Below are 12,294 nucleotides of genomic sequence, written 5' to 3' on the forward strand. Positions count from 1 at the left end.
TTCTCACCTAATCAGTTTTGTTAAATTACATATTATCAGAATACATATATTTCACCTATATTTTAAAATTACTTTTCATATAATTTTTCATAATATTATCTATTTTGTTAGCTGGTAATAATTGTTCAAAATATTTGCTACTATTTCCTACCAGTTTCCTCTTTATACAACCATTCCCTGGAGGAATGACTTTCCATATATATTATAATGGATATAGAAATGCTAACTTACCTTACCTTCCATTATATTATATTAATTATATGATATGATACGATATGATATATATTTCCTGGCCTAGTTGACAACAGGGTTGGCCTTGTGATCTACTTTGGTCAGTTGAAGAAGAAAATATATAATGTGTGACAAACAATTTTAAGAGCTAGCAGGAGATCACAACACTTTTTAATTCCATAGCTATAAAACTAGCAAGTTCCAGAACAAAAGGGTTTAGAATTAATAAACATAGTTTACTATGAGGAATTTAACCAAAACAATAATGATTCTTTGCTGTAGCAAGCTAGTGAGATTTAATATTACTTGTTATTACAACATAACTCAATTTCAGTTGACTAATACCTGCTTTGTCTATAGTTAGGCTATTTTTTTTGTTTCTTCTAGCTTGCTCATATTTTATTAAACATCAGAAATTCAGCTGTTTAATTATTATCTTAGAAAACTGATTTTGCTTTTTCAGACTTCTATTTTATCTTTGTTTATCACTGATAATAGAAAGTACCTTTACTTTATCATCACTTTCTTTGGGTTTATTCTAGCATTCTTTAAAACCACTTAAATAGATCATTAGCTTATTTAGCTTTAGCATCTCTGTTCTCTAATATATAGTTTTTAAGCTATAAATTCCCCTTCTTACTATTTTACTTGAACTTACAAGTTTCAATGTATAGCTTTGTTTTGTTTTAATGTCTTTTTGAAACTAGAGGTAGTTACAAATATGTTTTTAAAATTCAAAGTGGAAAGTTGTTTTCTTTGCTTATATTGTCATTATTGACTTCTAATTTAATTGTATTGCAAGTAGAGTAAGTGTTCTGTGTGATAATGATTTTTGAACATTTATAGACTGGTTTTAGTGCCAAGTTTGGAGTGAGTTTTTATAAATGGCCCATGTGTGCTACAACGTTTTTTTTCTCTCATTGTTAGGTGCAAGGTTCTTTAGGTCCAACAAATCATAATTGCTCATTTCCTTACCATGTGTTTCTTACTTTCCTAATTTTTTTTATCTTCATTTTTCATTAATTGAAAAGATCCTGTTAAAATTTTCTATTAAATGGTGAATTTGTCCATTTCTCCCTGTTTTGCATATTATTATGTATATCATAAGACTATTTTACTAAGAAATACAAGTTTAAATAGTTCTATTTTCTTGATGAGGTGAATCTTTAATCATTATGTGCTTAAAGCTACTTTTTCTTGATGTTATGTTATATAACATTAGCAGTGTTAATATCAACTTTACTGTTGTTAGTATTTTCCTATATGTGTTCTTTCATTTTTTTTCTTCCAGTGTTTTCTTTTCCTTATTTTAGCAACATCCCATAAACATCAAACCCCTAATTTTAAAATTCCAATTTGAAAACCTTTTTCTTTTTTATGAAAATTTATCTAAGATTATTTGTCCATTGAAATCCACTTTGGCATTTTGCCACTGTTCCGTTTCACTATGTTTCCATTGACTTTCTAGCCTTGACAAAAAAATTTAGATTTGTTTTTTACATTTATACCTTTCATTCTATTCTTTGTATTCTATGTCTTTCTATTTCTTTGGAAACAGAACTTAATATGTCTTTCTTTATGTAGGCTATTATTTGGAAGTTACATTTACGAAAGTGGAGAATATATATTTTAATACCTTTCTGAAAAATAATAAGGACCTTGGAGCCTTCTACCTTATTTTCATTCCTTATGAAATTTTATGCCCTTTTGGTTTTAAGATTTTTTATCTTTAACTCCCCCAAAATAATTATTATTATTTTTATACAGAGAATGTTTAGTTAGACTTACTTCTGTTTATTAACTTTTTCTCCCTACTGGCATCATTTCCTTCTTCCTGAAGTATATATTTTTAGTACTCCCTTTAATTTAGGTCTATTTTTGGTATACTATAACTTTTCTTTTCTTTTCTTTTCTTTTCTTTTCTTTTCTTTTCTTTTTTCTTTTCTTTTCTTTTCTTTTCTATCCATTTTTTTCTTTTTTAAATGTTATTTATTTTGAGAGATAGCACACATGCAAGTAGGGGAGGAGCAGAGAGAGGAGAGAGAGAATCCCAAGCAGGCTCTGCACTCTGAGTATGAAGCCCCACTGGAGTTCAGTCTCAGAAACCATGAGGTAATGACCTCAGTTGACATCAAGAATTGACTAAGCCACCCAGGTGCCCCTACTATCATTTTTCTTTATTTCAAAGTATTTTATTTCATTCACATTCTTGGTAGGTGTGGGGATTCAGAATTCTAAATTTTTAATACTTTAACCTGTCAGCATTTTAAATATTATATTTCAATGCCTTTTAACCTTATTTAAAATTAATAAGTCTGCCTAATGATTAATTACTGTTCTTTTAAAGAAATTATCTTTTTCTGGCTTTAAGATACCCTTTTAGATGTTGTATTACAATTTTTTTGATTCATCTTCTTTGAATTCATGATTTGTGTGTATTTCTTTTAATCATTTGATATGTATTGTGTTTCTTGTACCTATGCATTTAGGTCTTTCATCGGTTCTGAATAATTTTATTCTTTACCTTTCAAATACTTTCTTTCAATCAAGTTTCAAGTCTCTACCTAGATATATGTTAGAACTTATTGTCTGTACTTTTAAACCTTTTCTTTTTTTTTTTAATATCTTTGTCTAGTTCCGCTTTGAGTAAATTCATCAGAATTTTCTTTCAATTGAATTGTCCTCTTTCAGCTATATCTACTTTGCTCTTTAATCCATATTTTGAGTGTTTTTTCAATAGTTACATATATTTACTTAAAAACCTTCTATTTGTCTCTTTTTCAAATAGGCCTATTGATTACTCATTTTTGTAATCTGATTCTTTGTACTTTAAGCATCTACTTATAGGAATATATATACATACACATTTAGAAAACTTTAATATCCAAAGTATTGAGTAGTCTAAATATGTTTTTTGTTGGCCTAATTCTCATCATGACATTTTGCTTGATTGTATGTGAGCTGATTCTTGATATTGAGCCCAGCAAATCTCAAACTCTGGGAAATCTGGAGGCCTAAGTTGATGAGACTCTCTCTTCCTCAGGAGATTTGCTCTTGCTTCTTTGTGAGGTCCTATGCGATGTTTGATATATAGCTCCTCTACTTGCTGCCAGCAGCATCTTTAGAGCAGCCCTCCCTCTTATATGTACTTCTTGCTCAATATTCTCCGACCACTTCTTATTGGACCCATGGAGATTTCTCTTCTTTCCTGTGAGCCTAAAAATACAAGGACCATTTTGTGCATAATTTGTAGCACAAGGATCGCTTTGAGTATCTAGCCCCAAATGTCATATTTTCTACCTTCAAAATTTCCTTTTAGTCAAGGAGTTGATACATTGAAGTTTTGCAAACTGCTTAAATTCACCTGTATACTGTTAAAGTTAATTGAAATTTTAGTGGATACTTATGTATATATTTTCATCAATAAAGTTATATGGCCAGTTTAGTAATTGAGCTATCATGTTAGTATGGGTAGGGGTAAAAACTTAAGAATTCCAGTTCTTTTTTCACAACTATATTATATTATACAATTGAAATTCTGAGCCCATGAAATTAAGAACTTTCTTTTCTTTTACTTAGTAAATAAAGCTGATTTGAATTGAATATATTTGTTTTAATGAAATAAACTACTGAATTAATAGCTAATGCCTTGGAGAATATTTATACAATAGAGAAATCTGCCATCATAAATCACTTTGGTTAAATAGTGTGTAGATAAAGTTTATGGTTTCATTTCTATTTATGTTTTTTTTATCAAAATTCATGTCTTATGGAATATAAGTATGATTTCAGTGATACCTTAAGATGTAATATTGTATACATTAACTTCTACATACAAAAGATTAAAACTAATTTGATATTTTACAGTGTTTTACAGTCTATTTAAAATCAGATACAAAATGTACACTTGATCACATAGAATTGAGAGCTGCCCCTGCCATTCAAGACCAAACAAAAGCTACATTTATTAATACATTAATAGTCAATTAGTTTTGACTATTAATGAGAACACTCTGCATCCTACAACTATATATTTCAGTGAATCCTGATCCTACAATGATATCATAAAAATGACAATTATTTATTACTTTCTGTAGCTCTTAGCTCTTGTCAAAGTATTGGATTAGGACTCATAATATTTCATTCTTAATCTCTGTAATAAGATGAGAATTTCTACCAAAGGGTTCCCAGAGTAAAGCTATATAGATAAATGATGTTTCTATCAAAGAAATTAAGCCTACAATGAATCTACTTGATTTTTAAAAGTATAATCTTTATCTTAGGCTTTAATATATCTTTATAGTTTTAAGAATAAAACTATTTTTTGTCTTTGAAAATTATGTGCAACCCAAGCAAGAATAAGAAACATACCATCTCTTGAATTTAAAAGGAAAAGACTCCCCCTGCCCCCGCATCAACAACAATGTGCTGGGCAATGTACCATGTATGTTACCTACATTAGGGTATTTAATGTCATTAAACAACTGTAGGAGGTAATTAGTAGTTATTATGGCCAGTTTACAGAGGAAAGAGATACGGCAAATTGACTCTCTTAATTCCTCTTTATCACTTTATTTTAGCTTGAATTACTATAAATGAAAGGCTGAAAATGTGAAGTATAAATTATAAAGATTTCCTTGCAGTTAGACTTTGTATGTAACACAGCTTATACCAAATACACATAACCATGTGAAACCTGGAAGTTAAAAGTGACCACTTAAAAGTGGCAGCTGCATGGCTCTCTTGAAACTGTTAAGCAAGATATTTAAATTTTCTTCTTTGAAAGCTCTGTTACAATGGCTCTAGTGTCTACATAGTCCCTAGATTGAATGTTGCCAAGCTAGCCACAATGGCTAGCTCCCTTACCAAGCTAGCTTCACAGTGTGTCTTCAAGGGCTTTCCTGATAGGCCAAACTAAGCTCTCCAGTTCCTGAACACTTCTTTATGTCACTTAAAACCCTATCATAAGTTGCTTTCTTCTTAAATCTTTTTTCTTTTTCTTAAATCTTGAATGGATTATGTTTTCTGCAACTATACTCTGGTCTGTAAATCTGAGAAGGAAACCGAGACCAAAAAATGTGATGAAGTAACAACATACAATAAAGCTAGTTAATTATAGAGCCAGAATTTGAATCCAGTTGGTGTGGAGCCAGTGCCCAAAATGTTCACTTATACAGCTTTTGCCAAAAAATCAAGTATTTGACTGGCAGACACGTGACATGATATTAGAAAGGGGAAACTTAATGGGAATTTGAATTAAATTTATGCTACAATGAAATGAAAAAATCATATCAATTATTCCCAGGAATATGAAAACATATGAAATGCTTTCCAAAAGAATGAATGAGTAAACTTAATCCTATTTGAAATTAGTGGTGCCTGATAGATAGTTGTTTGACTTACTCTAGTTTATCATGAATTAGCATATTGATTAAAACAATGATAAACTATTCAAATAATTGCTTAAAAATAATCCAAAAAAAAAACCAAAAACCAAAAAAAAAACCAGGAAAGCAAGAGTAAAGGAACAAAATGCAAAGTGGGTAATATGAAAATAAATTTTCTTAAGTAGTAAACATGAATCTAAACATATCAATAAATGTATTGTGTTAATGGAGTAAACATTCTAATGAAAAGTCAGATATTGTTGGCATATAAAAAAGTAAGACTCAGTTATAAGCTCAGCTCTCTACAAAATATGCACTTTAGGTGGAAACCTTCAGATAGTTTGAAAGTAAATAGATGGGAACATAATTTGCCATAAACATGGAAAGCATGAAAAGGCAGGCATGGCTCTATTAATATGATATAGATGTCAAGAGAAAAGTTATTACCAGATTAAGAGGAACACTTCATTATAATGAGAGAGTTAATTCTTTAGGGAGACAAACAATTATAACATAAGTTTTCCTACTAATAGACCTTAAAATTACAAGAAACAAAAATTAGCATAGTTAAAGGGAACAATAGCCATTCAAAAATCATGTTAAAAAAATTAACATCTCAACAATTGAGAGAAAAATTAGACAATAGGATATAAATAAATATATTTTTCCATAAATTATAAATTTATTTATAAATTATAAATAAAGCAATAATGAATACATAGATAACCTGGACAACATTATCAACTACCTTGACCTAATTGGTAATTATAGAACCATACAAATACAAAATGGACATTCTCTACAAATGCTTGGCCATAAAATAAATCTCAATAAATTTAAAATGATTGGAGTACCATCTGGTATCAAAATAAATTTAAAAAGAAAACAGTAACTGTTTTCTCACCCTAGGTGTCTTCTTTTGTGAAATTTGTATTTAAGGCACGAATCCCTAAAGTCTTTACCAGTGTGTAAGGTTGACTAAGAAAAATAATGTCAGTGTTTCCTTCTTAATTCAAAACAAATGCAGAACCTTGGTTCTTAACTCACAGTTTTAAATTCTGATTGGAGAGTAGTAAGTCATATTACGTTATAGAATAGAAAAATGTTTGTGTTGGTATTTAGCCTTCAGTGAAGAAAATGTATTTCTCTTAGAAAAATTCAGAAATTTCAAAACTTTTACTTAAATAATTGAAAAAAGCTCAGTGGTTTGTGAGGGGAAAATTTCCTAGTTTTTATTCTGAAAAAGTTATAGATACTAGGAAATTGCAACAATAGTACAAAGAGATCTTATGTACATGTACCCTCACAATTTCCCTCACTGGTTACATCTGACATAACCATAGTACGTCAAAACCAGGAAATTGTCATTGGTACATATGTGTGTATAGTTCTGTGCAATTTTATCACATGTCTATATAAATATTCAGAAGAGCTATATATTAGCAGACACAGAACTATTCCATTACCACAAAGATCTTTTGTGCTAATCCTTTATAGTCACACTCATCATACCTAGCCATTCACAATTATGAATGTGGTTTCCATCCCTAGACAGTATGTGAACTTTGCAGATTGGTCTTAAGTGAACAAACTGAGCATTGTAACTTTGAGGTCTATATAAACTGTATGTTTTAATAAGTTTGATCCTTTTTATTGCTAAGTAGTATTCCAAGGTCAGAGTTCTCTCTAGTCTCTTTTATTAATTTCATGCATCAATCCCTTTGATAATACCATAGTCTTGCTTACTGTAGCTATGTAATAAGTTTTGAAATTAGATTTAAAGATTACTTCTGCTTTATTCTTTTAAAAAATTGTTTAGCTATTTTAGTTCCTGTGTTTCATATAAATTTAGAGTAAACTTGCTAGTATATGGAAATACGCTGAAATTTTTATTGAAATTGTGTCAAAATATGTCATTTAGGGGAGAAGTATCTACTATATTAAGTCTTCCATTTCATTTAAGTTGTCAAATTTATATATATAGAATTATTTTATAGTATTACCTTATGTTTCTTTTGACGTTTTCAGGATATGTAAAGACTTCCTTATTTCATTATTGTATCTTAGCATGAATTTCTTTTTGTTTATCTTGCTTTGGATTCCTTCAGCTTCTTTAACCTGTAGGTTTATGTCTTTTGCCAAATTTGGTAAATAGTCATTTTTACTTCAAATCCTTTCTGAGCCTCATATTCTTAATCGTTTTCCTTCTGGGGCTTTGTTGTTACAAATGTTAGAGCTTTTGTTATATATAGACTCACAGGTCCTGAAGCCCTACTCATTTATTCTCAGATTTCTGTCTTTGTGTTGTTAATATTGTATAATTGCTACTGTTCTGCTTTCAAGTTTAATGATTCTTTCCTCTGTAATCTTCATCCTACTGTTGAGCCTATCCTGTGAATTTTTTTTGGGGGGGGGAGGTGGAGGCATTGTATTTTTTACTTCTAGATTTCTACTTGGCTCTTTTTTAGATCTTTTTCCTTTTGCTGAAATATTCTATTTAATTGTGGGGACTTTATTTTTTTAATATAAGTGTATTCAAAATGGCCTGGTGGATTATTTTTAAGATGGCCGGTTTAATGTCCAACATTTCTGTCACCTCATTGTTATTTATTATCTTTAATCATTCAAGACAAGGTTTCCTGATTCTTGTTAAGATGAGTGCTTTTCATTGTGCATGGGTGGCTTAGTTGATTGAGCATCTTATTCTTGGTTTTGGCTCAGGTCATGATCCCAGGACCCTAGGATCTAGCTCCTGTGTTGAGCGTAGTGCTAAGTGTGGAGCCTCCTTGGGATTCCCTCTCTCTCTTCCTCTGCCTCTCTCCCTAACTGGCATGCCCTCTCTCTCAAAAACAAACAAACAAGCAAAAAAACAAAAAACAAAACAAAAACAAAAACCAAAAACAACCCAGTGCTTTTCAATCATACACTGAATATTTGAGGTACTTTGTTGTGAGGCTCTGGATCTTATTTAAATCTTCTGTTTCAGTAAGTCTTTACTGGCACTACTCTGATAGGGTAAAGAAGATGGTGCTTCATCACTATTTTGTGGGAATAAAAGTCAAAGTTTCCCACTCAGCTTCTGTTGGCATTTCAGGAGGAAATTGGTAGGAAGTCTAAATACTGATGGGTGGGATTGAACTTCAAACTCTCCGCTATTCTCCATTCATACCATCCTGGCTTGGAGAAGAAGGACACCTTGTTCCTGCTTCCATATGGCCGCCATCAGCACTGTGTGGGGTAGCCTCTTTCCTGCCTGATGGAATTGAAGTCTCAGGTATCCAGCTGGGTTTTTCTGACTTTTATCATCACCTCAGTAGGGACCTTTGCTGAAAGGCTTCAGCCGACTTCATTGAAGGTGAGTGAGGTCACTCTTTTCTCTAAGATACGTGGTTGAAGTAGGATGATAATTTAAAAGATTTTTGTCTTGCTAATTTACCTTTTCCTGGTCCTTTTCTATAGAGAGAAGAATTTTCTTTAGCTCTTTAAATTTTATACTTAATTAAAAAATTTGTTGTGGCAAGACCACTTAACATGAAATCTGCCCTCTTTTTTTTTTTTTTTTTTTTTTTTTGAGAGAAGAAGGGAGGGAGGTTGGGAGGAGGGAAGGCAGAGAGGGAAGGAGAGAGAGAATCAGAGAATCGTAAGCAGGCTCCATTCTCAATGTGGATCCCAATGTGGGGCCCAGTCTCATGACTCTGAAATTATAACCTGAGCTGAAATCAAGAGTTGGACACCCTGGGGCGCCTGGGTGGCGCAGTCGGTTAAGCGTCCGACTTCAGCCAGGTCACGATCTCGTGGTCTGTGAGTTCGAGCCCCATGTCAGGCTCTGGGCTGATGGCTCGGAGCCTGGAGCCTGTTTCTGATTCTGTGTCTCCCTCTCTCTCTGCCCCTCCCCCGTTCATGCTCTGTCTCTCTCTGTCCCAAAAATAAATAAAAAACGTTGAAAAAAAATTAAAAAAAAAAAAAAGAGTTGGACACGTTAACTGATTGAGCCACCCAGGTGCCCCTCTTTTTTTTTTTTTAATCTGTCCTCTTAACAAAATTTTAAGTGTGCAATATAGTTACAATGCCAGTGTAGATCTCCAGAACTTACTCATCTTGTTTAACTCAAAGTTTATGCCCATTACCAATTCCCCATCCCCGCCTCTCCTGCCCCACTCCTGGCAACCACTATACCACTGTCTGTTTTATGTGTTTGACTGTTTGAGACAACTCATATAAGGGAAATGATGAAATGTTTGCCTTTCTGTGACAAGTTTATTTCACTTGGAATAGTGTATTCCAGATACATGCATGTTGTTGCATATTGCAAAATTTGTCTCTTTTGAAGTCAGAATGATATTTATATAAATATAAATATCATTTTATTTATCCATTCATCTGTCAGTGAACATTTAGGTTATTTACACATCTTGGCTCTTGTGAATAGTGCTGCAGTGGACTTGGGAATGTAAATCTCTCTTCAAAATCCTGATTTCAGTTTTTTTGGATAAATACCCAGAAGTAGGATTACTAGATAAGCTGCAATGGAAACAATATGAAGGTTCCTTTAAAAAATAAATAGAGAGCCTTTTCTTGAATTATTATTATTTTTTTTTCTGGGATTTTTCAGGATATTGGCTTCTCTAGCATCAAGTCTGGGCTTATCAGGTAAACAGAAAACTGAGAAGACTTACAACCATGTTGCTCCTCAATGCTGAGTTCCCTAGCTAGTCTTCTTTCTTCTTGCCACCTTTTAAAGCCTTCTTATGTTTGCTTTATATATAACATTTAGGGTTAGTATCTGTAGGATACTGGAGGAATAGAGAGAAATGCATCTAGTTCATCTTGTCCCAGAATCAAAATCCTTGTAGTACCCTCTAAACTGGTATCTGTGTTTTCTTTTCTTGCTTTTCCTAAGAGAAAGAAACTTAAATTCATTAAGGAATGAGAACAAGCTACAGGGAAATCAATAAAGGAAGTAGGATAGAACAATATAATTAATTGTTCTAACAAAAATATATTTATATTTTTATTTTATAAACATATCTATATTTTATACTCTCCCTTTGAAGGTTTGTTTGATCTACCTTTGCCTCTTTAGGCTTTATAGCAGTGTCTAATCATTACCTTCTTTTATTTAATTGTCTTTTTTTCTAGAGTATACTTCTAAAGATTTTTATTTATTTATTTATTTTTTTGTTTTGTTTTTCTAATCTTCAAATTGTCTCTTCTGCAGTACAGGGAACAGTTTTCTTCAGCCTTTGATTGATTGACGTAGAATTGATTTGGGGCTATTTTAGAATTTTATTTTTTTTTCTTCCCTTTCAGACCCTCACCTAAAATGTTTATTATTATATATTTCCAAATCAATGGCACATTACTATCTTCATTGAATGCTTTTCTAGTGAGATGAACAAGTAATATTTCTTCTTACCCATTTAACTTGAGATCTGGGAATAATTTTGGCAGAAGAAAACAAAACTCTCATATTAAATCTCTGTTTCTTAGTTTCCTAATCAGCAGTATAGAAAATTCTGGATGCATACTAAATCACTGGATTATGTAAATAATAATGAAACATTTATAAAGTTATTGTATCTAATGGAGGGAAGAAGTTATGAAAACAAACTCTCATTTTCAGTAACAAAAATAACTGTAATGGTACAATATTTTGGTAATCAATCTTTTAGGGAAGCATGGAAATTCAATAAGAAACCATTTTGTTTGTTTAGAAAGACATTAAAACTATTTATGATCAATACCTGTGATTGTAGAATTCTAGATTATAGCTACAGTTCATTGGCCACCTATAATTTTCATTTGCTATACAATTTAATTCTTACAGAAAACTTTGCAAGTATATATAAACTTTTTTAGTTATGAGACAAATGAAGTTCAGGGAGTTTAACTTTCCTACTATTGTAGTTAGTAAACACAAGATCCAACTCTGTGTACAATGTAAATCTACATTTTGGTATTTTTATTTGCCACCTTAAAAAGAATATATTATCTATTTTAAGATTATATAATTTAGTGAATAATATTTAACTAAATAGGCAAATGCTATTTCTTCAGTTTTGCCAAATCTTTCTCCTTCCTTCCTCTTTGTCTCTTTTTTTGTGATAGTGAAATTTACAATTTATTTTTTAAATGTAGGATGAAGGATAAGTCATATCCTCATTAACGATGATGTTTCAGGATAGAAGAGTGGATAAGCAAATTTTTCTGAAGTCCTGCTGCTTTCTTTTCTTTTTTCCAAGTTTATTTATTTTGAGAGAGAGTGAGCGAGAGCTAGTGAGAGCTCGCAGTGGGGGAGGGGCAGAGAGAGAGAGAGAGAGAGAGAGAGAGGGAGAGAGAGAATCTGAAGCAGGCTCCAAGCTGTCAGCACAGAGCCTGAGGCAAGGCAGGGCTTGAACTCATGAACTGTGAGATCACTACCTGAGCTGAAATCAAGAGTTGGCCACTTAACTGATTGAGCCTACCAGGAACCCTCCTGCTGCTTTTTTACAGGCAGATTTATGATGATGTGCTGATAGGATTTTTTAATGCCTCGGTGGAAATTTATATGAAAGATAGCTGAGTCCTTTTTGGAATGGAGAATGGCAGAACCTGAAATACAGGAGTTTGTGAGCAACATACTCTGCTATTATTGTATTAGCTAAGTATATCATAACTTTAAAAAATATCAGATGTT

The sequence above is a fragment of the Lynx rufus genome, unplaced genomic scaffold (assembly GCF_022079265.1).
Source record: "Lynx rufus isolate CCGP_SWC_20201006 ecotype Redwood Valley unplaced genomic scaffold, mLynRuf1.p SCAF_3, whole genome shotgun sequence".
NCBI classification, from domain to species: domain Eukaryota; kingdom Metazoa; phylum Chordata; class Mammalia; order Carnivora; family Felidae; genus Lynx; species Lynx rufus.